The sequence below is a fragment of the Cervus elaphus genome, chromosome 23 (assembly GCF_910594005.1).
Source record: "Cervus elaphus chromosome 23, mCerEla1.1, whole genome shotgun sequence".
In the NCBI taxonomy this organism is placed as follows: Eukaryota; Metazoa; Chordata; class Mammalia; order Artiodactyla; family Cervidae; genus Cervus; species Cervus elaphus.
Window position 1 is genome coordinate 34,200,613 of NC_057837.1, and position 12,945 is coordinate 34,213,557.

The 12,945-nt window shown below is 36.2% G+C and overlaps 1 protein-coding gene across 8 annotated transcripts in view; it reads right to left on the bottom strand.

Annotated features, from left to right (window-relative positions):
* Positions 1 to 12,945, bottom strand: part of ZEB1 (zinc finger E-box binding homeobox 1) — a 192,307-nt gene that overhangs the window by 127,487 nt on the left and 51,875 nt on the right. The window contains exon 1 of one of the 8 annotated variants that reach the window (XM_043883427.1): positions 2,895 to 3,023. The exons of the other annotated variants lie outside the window; for them this stretch is intronic. The gene's annotated coding sequence lies outside the window, so the exon portion shown is untranslated. Of the gene's footprint in view, positions 1 to 2,894; positions 3,024 to 12,945 lie in introns of those variants that run through there. 8 annotated transcript variants of the gene reach the window in all.

The window sequence follows — 12,945 nt, forward strand, 5'->3', positions numbered from 1 at the left end:
TAGCTATGAGAGTAAGCAGGGGACATGACCATGCCAAGGAAATGAAATTCTACCAAACACTGCTTTCCATACGTTAAAAAAAACCCCACAGCATCCAAATATAACAGAGAGACAAATCAGAAACCTGGTATTTGATAAGGTCTTATGTACAAAAGAAGAAATAAACTCTAGTGTGTGCATGATAAAGTATGCGCAGGTGCATATAAAAAAATCTGCCAGACCCCAGTTCCACTGGAAGAATCTCTCAGTACTACCATGTCAGGTGTTCACTCCTGTATATCATCAAAATAACAGAACAATAGTTTTTGTTCTCTAATACAAATTGGGGTGTCATAAGCTATTAAGAATTATTGGGAAGACTGTACTTATGATGCTCTAGATACAGAAGAACTAGACTCAAAGGTCCTCATTTTTTACATTCATGCTACATGATTTGACCTATATGTGGGTCAAGAAGCAACAGTTAGAACTGAACATGGAAAAACAGACTGATTTAAAATTGGGAAAGGAGTATGACAAGGCTGGATATTGTCATTTTACTTTTTTAATAATATGCAGAGTCTATCATGCTAAATGCAGGGCTGGATGAACCACAAGCTGGAATCAAGATTTCTGGGAGAAATATCAACAACCTCAGATATGCAGATGATACCACTCTAATGGCAGAAAGTGAAGAGGAACTAAAGAGCCTCTTGATGAGGGTGAAAGGGGAGAATGAAGAAGCTGCCTTAAAACTCAACATTCAGAAACTAAGATCGTGGCATCCGGTCCCATCACCTCACGGCAAACAGAATGGGGAAAAGTGGAAACAGTGACAGATTTTATTTTCTTGGGCTCCAAAATCACTGCAGACAGTGACTACAGCCATGAAATTAAAAGATGCTTGCTCCTTAGAAGGAAAGCTATGATAAACCTAAAGAGAATATTAAAAAGCAGAGACATTACTTTGCCAACAAAGGTCAATATAGTCAAAGCTAGGGTTTTTTCAGTAGTCATGTACAGATGTGAGAGTTGGACCATAAAGAAGGCTGAGCACCAAAGAATTGCTGCTTTTGAATTGTGGCACTGGTGAAGACTCTTCACAGTTTTTTGGACTGCAAGGAGATCAAATCAGTCAATCCTAAAGGAAACCAACCCTGAATATTTATTAGAAGGACTGATGCTGAAGTTCCTATACTTTGGCCACGTGATGCAAAGAGCTGACTCATTGGAAAAGACTCTGATGCTGGGGAGAGTTGAAGGCAAAAGGAGAAGGGGGTGGCAGAGGATGAGATGGTTGGATGGCATCACCAACTCAATGGACATGAGTTTGAGCAAACTCTGGGAGACAGTGAAGGAAAGTGGAGTCTGGCATGCTGCAGTCCATGGGATCACAAAGAGTTGGACACAACTTAGCAACTGAAAACTGAACAACAACGGATTTGAAATTAGAGCACTGGTTCTAGAACTATGAAATAAATTTTTCTTTTTAAAAAGTATATTGTTTAAAAAAAAAGTATGTTGTCAATACTGTAGTAAGACACAAAGCTTGTTTTAAAAATGACAGGGGCTGTGGGAGGAGGCTTTTTTAGAATAAAAAAAATTCAGTTGTATAAAAGCTAAAGCTTAGGTAAGAAGTATACCTGTTTATTTTTATATACTCCACCCTTACATTTTCACTAGGTTTGACTTTCAACTCGAATTTTTTTCTCAACTGACCCAAAGAATTAATACACCTGTCTATTCTGTTCCATGCTGTTATAAAAGTTAAAAATTATTTAACATGTTCTGCTAAGTTAAAAATCAGAAGAAAATTATATAGAGATTATTTCCAAATTCTTAGTAACCTTTATTTTTCACTATTATAACCTATATCATCTCCAAAGTAGATTTAAATCTTTCAAAGATGCCTGTAGTTATAATAAGCAAGACTGGTTCTAACTCCCCAACTACATACACACACAAAAATTGATACTCAAGGTTTTTTCATAAAAGGCCTCAGTCGTTATTTTTACTCATTCTAACAACAAACACAAAGTGTACTTTCCCTTCTTAATATCTTTTTATTACACAGATATAGGAAGAACAATTGCTTTGAAAAGAAAATAAAATTATCATAAACCAAAGACAGGGCTAACCAGACAAAAATCAGATTTCTCCTAAATTTGATAGTTCATAAAAAGTTCAAATCTTTTAGAACCAAAGTTTCCAAGATCATTTTAAGAGCTTTAAAAAAAGATGAATAAAATTGGATATAGATATTTAATTTCTTCATCAGCACCAAGTACTCATTATCAATACCAGTGTCCTGGTGATTACAATCTGAAATGTTCTGTAGACATTAGGTCTCCTGATGGCCTGTTACGATCTGACATGAATTTTATGACCACATACCTATTAAAGAGTAAGAAGACATTTGCTTTCACCCTTTTTGAGGCTTAGCAGAGATTCAAAAAATGGTTTGAGGGACTTTCTCTGAAGTAAAGGTAAGCTTCAAGAAGATCATGAAAAGCAAATCTTCAAAGCTGGTTACATCAATTTAAGCAGACTGCTTAAATACTGTCACTGTGTCAAAATTCTTGAATGCCAATCTTAATACATCCAAGAAGAGTTTTTGATGACGGATCAACGACGGTACTTATTAAGCTGATTTAAATGCAGACTGAAGTGGAAGACAAGTTTTACTGTTAAGTGGAATTTTTGGAAAACAAAACAAAAAGTGCCCCGCATCTCTAAGACGTGTGCACTTCTCAACAAGGAGAACCATCTCTGCTTGACAGTGTGTGTGGTGTCCTGCCCAGAGGCGCGGCCTTCGCCCCTCTTCTGTGAGAGGAAGGGGCGTCTCCCAGCCTCCACGGAGCATTCCAAAGCCAGTCCTGCAGAAGCCTCGGCCCTGAGCGTATCCCGGTGCTTACCTTTAGAGAACAAGGAGGCTGACACAAAGTGACCAGGGCTCACAGCCCACACCTCCAAGAACACTGAAAAGACCTGCAGAGCCTTCCTGGCGCAGGAGGGACCTCTTTTTAATCTTCTGGTGGTGGAAGTTTAAGATTTTCCTGAAGAGAAGAGAAGAGTCAAATATTACACTGAGATCTTGCCATGTGGTTCAAGTTTATCTATCTAGAATACAAATGGTAGGCTCTGAAGAAATAAATTAGATAAAATCAGGAGTCTTCCAAAAGCCATATTCTCTTCTTTCACAAAAAGTATTTTCCCTAAAGAATATGACTTCTCTTTGAACCCTAAACCTTAAGTGACTAGTTCAACTTCTTCCTCTGCACTGAACTAACAGTTGGGAGATGAGAAAAATACAGAAAAACTCTAGGTTGTCAAATGATCACAGTCGTAAATGCCATTAAAATACTCAGGAGAGCTAAATTCACTGAAAAGCAATGAGTTAAAAAGAACAAACAAATTTTGTCCTGCCTCTGTCTCTCTTTGATGACATGCATTTCCTGACAATTAACAGAGAAGTGGCCCTTTGAGTTAAATGCCACATTACGTGAAACAATCTACTAAATGTGGGCTCCTGGAGGAGAAGGATTTGGGGTGCTTTTACTTTTTTATACTGATTACCTATACAGTCTAAAATAGTTCCAGGCACATAGTAAGCACTAAAAATAAAATTGGTAAGTAGAAAGAATATTAACCAATTAGCCAATATTCTCAAGGTCGAAAGTTATACAAATGAAACAATTAGAAGCCTACAAGTGTTCTAAGGAGTTCGAAACTGTATTATTTGAAAACAATATTAACACCAACATTCCTAAACACATATTAAATAACAAGAATATAATGTTTTAAAAATGTTGTATCTTAAAATATTTATGAGAAAATGTTACAATACATTATTTCAAGCCAAATTCCTGCAAAGGGGTGGAAATCACACACTGTACATTCACAGTACATTATGGAATATCAATTTTAAGAATATTAATATAAGTGAAAGGAAACATGCCTTTTTAATAATTTAGTATTAATTATTTTTCATCTTTTGAAGAGATCTACATAAACCAAGTGATAATACAGTTATCTATCAATATATGCATAACTATGCTTAAGTAAATCATTAGCATAATTTAAAAATGAAATCGGAAGATGCCACTCTATCAGTACGATTTTCATATATATATTTCAAGTAAATATTTATGTTTTCTTTAATCTCAAAAAAACCCAAAATTTAAACAGGAAATGCTGAGTATTATTCATTTATTTGCTTTCCTGTCACAGACTATTTTTTTTTTTTAATTTTTATTAGTTGGAGGCTAATTACTTCACAACATTTCAGTGGGTTTTGTCATACATTGATATGAATCATCCATAGATTTACACATATTCCCCATCCTGATCCCCCCTCCCACCTCCCTCGTCACAGACTATTACTAAGAATACAGATTGATTTCCTTCAAGTAGTTTTACAACTCTTTCCAAATATGATAAATTAGGGAGAAAAAGAAAAACTGCTGAAATTAGTAACAGACACAATAATCATATTGATAAAGAACTAAATATGTATATGTTGTATATGTTTTTTAATAAAAATGCAAGGCTTGTATACCCATGGCTGATTCAGGCTGATGTATGACAGAAATCCGTATCATACTGTAAAGCAACTACACTCCACTCAAAAAAAAGAAAAAAATACAAAGCTACTAGAAGAACAAACTATTACAAAATATGTGATTTCATTTGACCCCAAATTCTACAAATTCTGTAGAACCGGCCCTCAAAATAAATGGAACGGTGCCCATAGGGCCTTTCACCTCAGGGCACAGGCAACTGTTAAACATACAGCCAAGACCACAATAAGAAAACAGGCAGTAAATCTAGGACTGATGCTTACCAGTAAAACAAAGTTTTAGCTGACAGATCATGCCTTGTTATAGTAGTAAACAGCTTTCCCTATTTCACAGAGAATTCAATATAATATCTTACATCAGAGCATCAGGATTAAATGTGAAAAAAGGAAGAAATTTTAAAACAAAACTTAAGAAATTCACTGAATTTAGAACAATATTTCTATTCTGGACATGTTGCAAAACCTTTGAAACTAATTTTGGGGACAGAAGTGAACACAGTTACAAAGAACTAAGGAGCTTAAATGGGGTAAAGGAAAACATAAAGTTGGAAATTCTGCTCCAAGAAAAAGATTCCACTACTTGGTTGAATCCCAGGCCCAGGAGGGTCAAGAGAGGACATAAGTTCCCCAGACAGAGGACCTGACTGGGAGCTTCTTTAAAATCCTGGTTCCCATTAGAGGGTGATGGATCCTTTGCCACGTCTCCAAAGGCAGGAGGAATGAAGTTTAAGTTTACCACATTTGGAAATTTAGTGTTCAGTGTTTAATTTCACTTGCAAGTATAGATTATTATAGATTATTATTGTGACTTAGTTTCTTACACAACTGTCGTAAGCAATCTGCTTTCTCTTTTTCATCCTGACTAATGTTTCCCATAGCTCATAGCTATTACTCAGCTCAGACCACAGGGGGATTCTCCAGGCAGCTTCCTCAATGAGGTAAGACAGGTGATGTGCTCAGATGACACAGAAGTATCACATGGCTATAAGAGGTTCTAGGCAAGTACTGAGGTTGAGAGGAAGCAGGCAGTCAGGGACAGTACAGCCATCACTAGTCCACTGCCCGTACTTTGTGGGATGCTGATCTGGGTTACAAAAGTAGCGTCTTCTGATACTGTTCCTTATACTCTTTTACTGACTCGCATTTCCAGTTCTAACTCACCTGTGCCCTTCAAAACTGACTGACCAGTTAAGTTATTAAGGACTTGTTCCTGTATATTCCTCCCATCGGTTCTTTCTGCAGCACTTACAACAGAACGTTTTGCAATAGTTGATTTCTGTATCTGCTCTGTCCAAACGTAAGCATTAGCCACACAGAGTTACTGAGTACCCGAGATGTACCAGTGTGGCTGAGGGACTGAAGTTTTAATTTTTACTTAGTGTAAATTAATTTGTATTTAAACTGCCACATAGGGCTGGTAGCTACCATATTGAACACCACAAGTATGGAGTGCTGCCATTATTTTCACTTGATTTTCTAGTTAGCATTTAAAAAGTCACTCATTTCCTTCAAATCTAACATAGATATTTTAACTGTGGATACCACTTTACATATGTACATACAAGTATATACACACTTGTAATCATGGTATGTAAACTTACTAGTTTATTTTCACTTATACCTAACATTTCTCCACATTTCTAGAACTGCAATGCCCAATACTGTGGCCACATGAGTATTTAAATTTAAATGCTGTTAAATAAAATTAAAAATTCAGTTCCTAAGGTGCATCAGCCACATTTCACATGCTCAGTAGCCATGTGTGTGTGGCTAGTGGCTATGATATTAGTGTAAATCACAGGATATTTTCATCAAAGCAAAAAGTTCTCTTGGACAGCTGTTCTAGAGTCTTCAAAACTTATTTAAAGGCAATATTTTACAGTGATGTTCTGTAATTAGTCTCTAAACTGGGCATCTTTCTACATATATAATTTTAATTAGCACAATATTTCCTAAATTCCCAAGTGAAATATTTAAACATTACTGTGACTCTGAGTACACCTGCCTGAATCACTCCCCAGGAGTTTGGTGTTACTGCTTACCTTGCAAGATTAGACTCCTTTTAAGAAAATTTAGCCCTTTTAATACAATGAAAAATCTGTATTTCCAAGTCATAATTTGTAGGTTTTTGATAAGTGCATAGGTAAATATTTCCCCTCATATTACTCTTATTTCTTTATTCTCATAATCTGTCATACTTTTTCTCATTTATATGTTAGGATCTTGAAGTCTAAATTTGCAAATTCTACAATAAAATGAGACTGTCATATATGTTATCACTTCCTCTGTAACTTCTGTTTTAGATATTTTCCACAATTTTCAGTGATCCTTTTAATTATAATATTTTGATCTGACAAACATTTTTAATATTCAGGGGTATACTTTACCTTGGTGAGTTCTACTAATGCTTCACATATGAGATGTAAAAGCGTCTTCCATACTACTTTTAAAAAAAATTCCTCTGGTTGTATAAAGTATGGATGAATGCCTTTTCTTGTCTTATCTCTTTTGCAGTTATACCACTACCTAATACCATTGAATGAATATCCTTTAAGTGGCCTCTCCTATAATGAAAAATAGTTAAGTTGTTTTAAGTACACGGGACTAAATTTGGATTCCTTATAACACTCCTGTAATCCATGTTTTACAAGACAGAAAAAATACTTTTCAGAATCCCTCTAACAAAGGCAACTGGATTAGTCTAGTAAAGAATGAGTAGAAGCGGGACAAGAATGTGGATAGTAATGTTTTGCCCAAAGATTAAGATAAAATTTGCTGATTATAGCGCCTACTTGAGTCTCCAAACTCACTGAATGCTACATTTTAAAAAAACTGGTAATGATAACCCTATATGAGAGACTGCAAAAGAGACACAGATGTATAGAACAGTCTTTTGGTCTCTGTGGGAGAGGGCGAGGGTGGGATGATTTGGGAGAATGGCATTGAAACATGTATATTATCATATGTGAAACGAATTGCCAGTCCAGGTTCGATGCATGAGACAGGGTGCTCGGGGCTGGTGCACTGGGATGACCCTGAGGGATGGGATGGGGTGGAAGGTGGGAGGGGGGTTTGGGATGGGGAACACATGTACACCCGTGGCAGATTCATGTCATGTATGGCAAAACCACTACAATATTGTAAAGTAATTAGCCTCCAATTAAAATAAATAAATGCAAAAAAATAAAAAAACTAGTAGAAGGGGCTGATTGTCCATCTGTATTGACACTGGCAAGGAAATTACAGTGGCCGTGGAGGCAAGAAAGCTGAGGTCGTGAGGGACAGGGATTTGCCAAGGTCACAGCATGAAGGGCATTTCTCTCAGCTCTCACTGACCAAGAAGTCAGGGGCTCAAGGAAAACTTCTGTCCAAATCTGCAAGCGGCAGAGAATTCTCTTCTACTATCTGAGTTACACATCTGTTCTTGCATCACAACCACTCATGTTTTAAAAGTTTCCCAGTATGTAGTAGAATGAGACTTACTCTCACTGTTGAATCACTATCAAATAAAGTAAGTCACTAGAAAATCTGAAAGCTAGAAGTAAACTGAGAAATCTATTAATTGCTTATAGTGAAGTAATTTGCTAACAATTCTCAAGATTAAGACATAGTTTCTCTTCATTTATTTAAATCTTAAGATGCTTTTAAAAGTTTTAAGTTTCTTTCAAAAGGTCTAACATCCTTCTCAAATTTATTGGTAAGTACCATGCTTTGTTTGTTACAGTTCTGAGTGGGGTCTTTTTCCAGTGTTTTTTCAGTTGGTATAAAGATACAGTATATCCAGAACTTTTCCTGTTTATAAAAATGGCTTTAAAGCTGACTGCCATAGGTTTTCTTAATCAGTCATGTCATCTAAAAGTGAAATATTTATTTTTTCTTATTTTGTTAACAGTATTAAATGTAGTTACTGGTGGTTGTTAAGTAAACTAAAAATAATAGTTTTGCTCCCGAATTTAAGTTTATAAATCTAGCAATATTCGATCATCCCTTATATGTTACCCACCTATACAATACTACTCTGCCCTGTGATACTGTTTGGCTTGCTGAAGTTCAACTAATCACTCATGATTCAGCACAGAGAAATATATTTGACCAAGTAGAACTTGGCAGAAAAGGGTCCCAGTTCCTAAATGATCAATACTGTACATGCTAACTATATAAAGTTGTCCTAATACTGACACTGTTCATAAAAATCAAGTAAGAAATATCTTTACTCTATAAAAATCCTGTAATTACATGGTCACTTCAGTGCTATGTGATCTTCATACTTAAAGTTACTCTTGGATAGTAAACTAGATATTTAAGAGATGATATTAAGAGCACTGGGTTTATTTCTAGGATGAACTATTTCAGAGAAATCAAATGTCACAGTTTACAAGGGAAAATTCTTCTTAGAAGAATTTCTAGTAATAAATGTGAACGGTGTAGCAGATTAAAATATTTGTTATCCTGCAAACCCTAATGATAGAATTGATTCAGAAACAATCAGCAACGGATGAAACCACAAGAGGAAAGGGGGAAAGGCTCCATGGAGAGACTGGGCTGTTGGCAGTGACCAATTCTAGCACTGCGAAGAGTGTGACAAGCAGACACCACATGCTCCATGATGTGATTCAGCATAAAGGCACAGCTTCATGTATGAGGTATTCCTGTCCACCCCACCTAAACCCTAAAATCAAAGCTCAACCTGAATCTAACCAGGTCTTTTGAACTTCTAATTTGCAGGAAATGTAGAGGTCAATGGAATATATTAACTGGGAAGCCACCAGAAAAATCCAGAATAAGGGCTATTCTATGGGACAACTTCCCCAGCTCCTTTAATGAGTCAAGAACAGGAAGGAAAGAGAGATGAAGAGAGGAAGGGAGAGGCAAGGAGGGAGGGAAGTAGGTAGTGAGGAAGAAAAGACTTCAACTATGCAGCCATCCTAACAACCTAACATGACAAGGATTTTGTGTGGATTCTGAACAAACGACCCAAATATCATATGACAATTTTGAACCAAAAGCATGGGGGATTGAATAGGGACATAGCATCAGCTGATACAAGTAAGTTTTGTTGATTTTGTTTGATGTGATAGAGGTATTGTAGTTACATTAAAAAGTCTTTCTTCCCCTACTGTATAGCACAGGAACTATATTCAATATCTGATGGAAGAGAAAAAGAAAAAGAATGTGTATATATATGTTTGTGGGTGGGTATGTATGTGCGTGTATTTATATGGGTAACTGAATTACTTTGCTATATGACAGAAACTACCACAACATTGTAAGTCAACAATACTCCAATAAAGTAAACTTTTAAAAAGTCCTTTTTTATAAAAGAGTTGACCATTGAAGAAGGTAGGAGTAAAAAAGACTTGCGGTCTGGGATCTTCTTCAAAATAGTTGAGAAAACAGGAGGAGGTAGATGAAACAACTGTGGCAAAAATTTCTAATTGTTAAATCTGGGCCACAAGTGTAGGGAGTTTATTACACTAGTCTCTTTTCCTTTACATGTTTGAAATTTTTCATAATTATAGAAACCCAGGCCCCTAGAATATCACCTATTAAGCCAAACACAGTCTAAGTAAAAATAGAACTATTATCTACTCCTTGCCACACAACGAACATGCTCACCCTGTACAAAGCAAAGGTGCAAAAGATAGCACAGATTGCCTTGTGGTTGGCACGGATGCACCCACATTGTAAAATAGTCATTTAAAAATTAAATTTGACTTGCATATACTGTTACTGTATATATGTGTAAATTCTAGTCCAAAGATACTTTAGGAAACAAAATATCAGAGAAACAGAATAATCTGTACCCCTAACAAACAAAGATAAGATATTATGGTTTGTTGGGTACACCAATGCAAAGGGAAGTATTTTGATATTTTACCTCTCTCACGTCTCAATAATCTCATGCTGCCTTCTAATTTTAATGGTACATATTACACTTGGGTTTGCATTTTCAAAACTATCCCCATTCAAAGGACCCCTCCTTTAACTGATATTCTCTTCTCTGAATAAGGCTGACTGGTCTCAGCTAAGTGACAGGAGGTTGGGTGTTACAGCCTCACTGTGCAAAATATAAAACAGCATAATATTTTACTCACAGCAGGTACTCAAGTATTCAAGTGAAAGATTTTAACACCCACACAGATATTTGGATTTATATGCTCCTCAAACATTTAAATGAATCTCTAAGGGTAAAGTATATGGCAGAGATACCCTGAAACATGCCCCTCACATGCTCCACCACAGCACCACCACCATGGAACCACAGCCCCCATTTATCTGTCCCCACACAAAGTGTCCCTACAGCATGAGAGAGAACTGTCTACTTGTCTTATTTTCACAGCAATTAGAGATGTTATCTTTTTAAAATTCTTGGTTTCGCTTTTTTTGTATTAATGATCTCTTAGTGATGGACAAGACTTTTTCCAACATGGTAACACAGTAAGCAAATCCTCCACGAATTTTGTTAGTTTTATATTCTTATAAACTTAAGACTTCTTTCATATGACTGCATGTTAGTATTTCCTCCAAATAACCTGTAAATTTAAATGCTATCCTTGTCCAAAAAAACATTTGTTTTTAATGCCCTTGTTACATTTTAACATTTAAAATGCAGCAGGCAATCTTAATGTGTGTGCAAAGTCGCTTCAGTCATGTCTGACTGTGCGATCCTATGGACTGTAGCTGGCCAGGCTCCTCTCTCCACGGGGTTCTCCAGGCAAGAATACTGGAGTGGGTTGCCATGCCCTCCTCCAGGGGTCCTTCCTGACCCAGGGTTCGAACCTGCATTGGCGGGCAGGTTCCTTACCACTGGCACCACCTGCAAAGCCTATTCTTCTAATTATGACTACAATATCATCTGTAGGTCAACAGACATACAAACCAACTTCCTACATTCACTTGGCTGGGAACACATTGGGGCCCAGATGTCCTCCACACTGAGGCAAAGCTAGGCAGTACAGAGGACCTTTAACTAGCAGCTTCTGGCCACTCCGCTTCCCTTTAGCAGGAATAGGTGGTATTTACAGGATTCAGTGAGATCATATGGTAAAGTGTATACATACAGGCACAAACCATGCTTGCTTATGTCTTCTCCCTTCAAAGGCTATATACTCTACTTGAATCAGTAAATTACTCTGGGAACTCATGATACAGTTTACATAACTAGAAAACCCTATACTGTTGTAAAGGGCAGAGTTGCTATGCACTACTATAATTATTTAACACTAGTTTATAAAAAGCTAGTTTAAAGGTGTAAAAAATAACTTGGTACCTGCTAGAAATGTTTGCTGGAAAAAAAATTTAATCCTATAGCAAGGAAATCAGTTTGAAATTAGGTAGGCTAAAGCAATTTTACATTTCCCTTGTGAAACTATAGAACAGTACATAATTTATATGGGAATATTTGAGAAGCCCTGAAATAGTATATATAAAAATCAATAATGTATTTTTACTTGACAGTATCATGTAAAATACCATGTAGGACAGAAATCTTTACTCAGCATATAAAATGAAAAGCTTAAATGAATTCTTAGCTTTTCATTTCAATTTAGAGCAATAATATGGAATGGATATATACATAGTGTATGTATATATGCATACACACATGCATGCATGCACACGCATACACATATATATATAACACATACACATAAAGTGAGGAGACTTGAGATCTGAGATAGCCTCAATTAGAGTAGTTCATATATCTGCGATCCCTCCATGTATTAGTTGCAGAGCAGGAAACTAGGTCTCAGATCTTCGGCTTGACATCTAAGTGTTCTTTGCATGGTCTTCCTAAGGCCTAAGCACAGTGACAGCATAAATCTTCTGGCTATCATGACACTACTATCGGCAAGTGCTAGACAGCTTAGTAAGTGTTCAGTAACTTACCAAGTTGATTAATTCTATCCAACTGATTAGGGTCATGGGAAATGATACTTCTAGTGTTGAAATAATTCTCTCTTACTGAGACCTTACAATGGAAGAAATAATTCTATATTGTAAGCAAAAATAAGGACACTAGATTATGAAATACCTATCTAAAATGTAATTCAAATATTTCATCTGAAAATAATTCATTAAAGTACTTGCACTTATTGTGATAATTAAACTGAATTAATCAACAAATACAAAAATTTTCTTTGTACACAGAGGGGTTTAAGGCCACAAGCTTATAAGTCTCAGTTAATAGTAAAACCCAACTGGTCTGATTCTAGAGCCCAACCTCTTAATCACGACAACTCAGAAATGTAAAACTGCTTCGTATAATTTTAATAAGCGATCATACAGGATAGGCTTTATGAGTTTGCTCTGCTGATATTCACATTTCTTGGTACCTTAGAAACTTCAAGTTTTCTTATTTTAAGTAAGCTATACAAAAGCCAAGAATG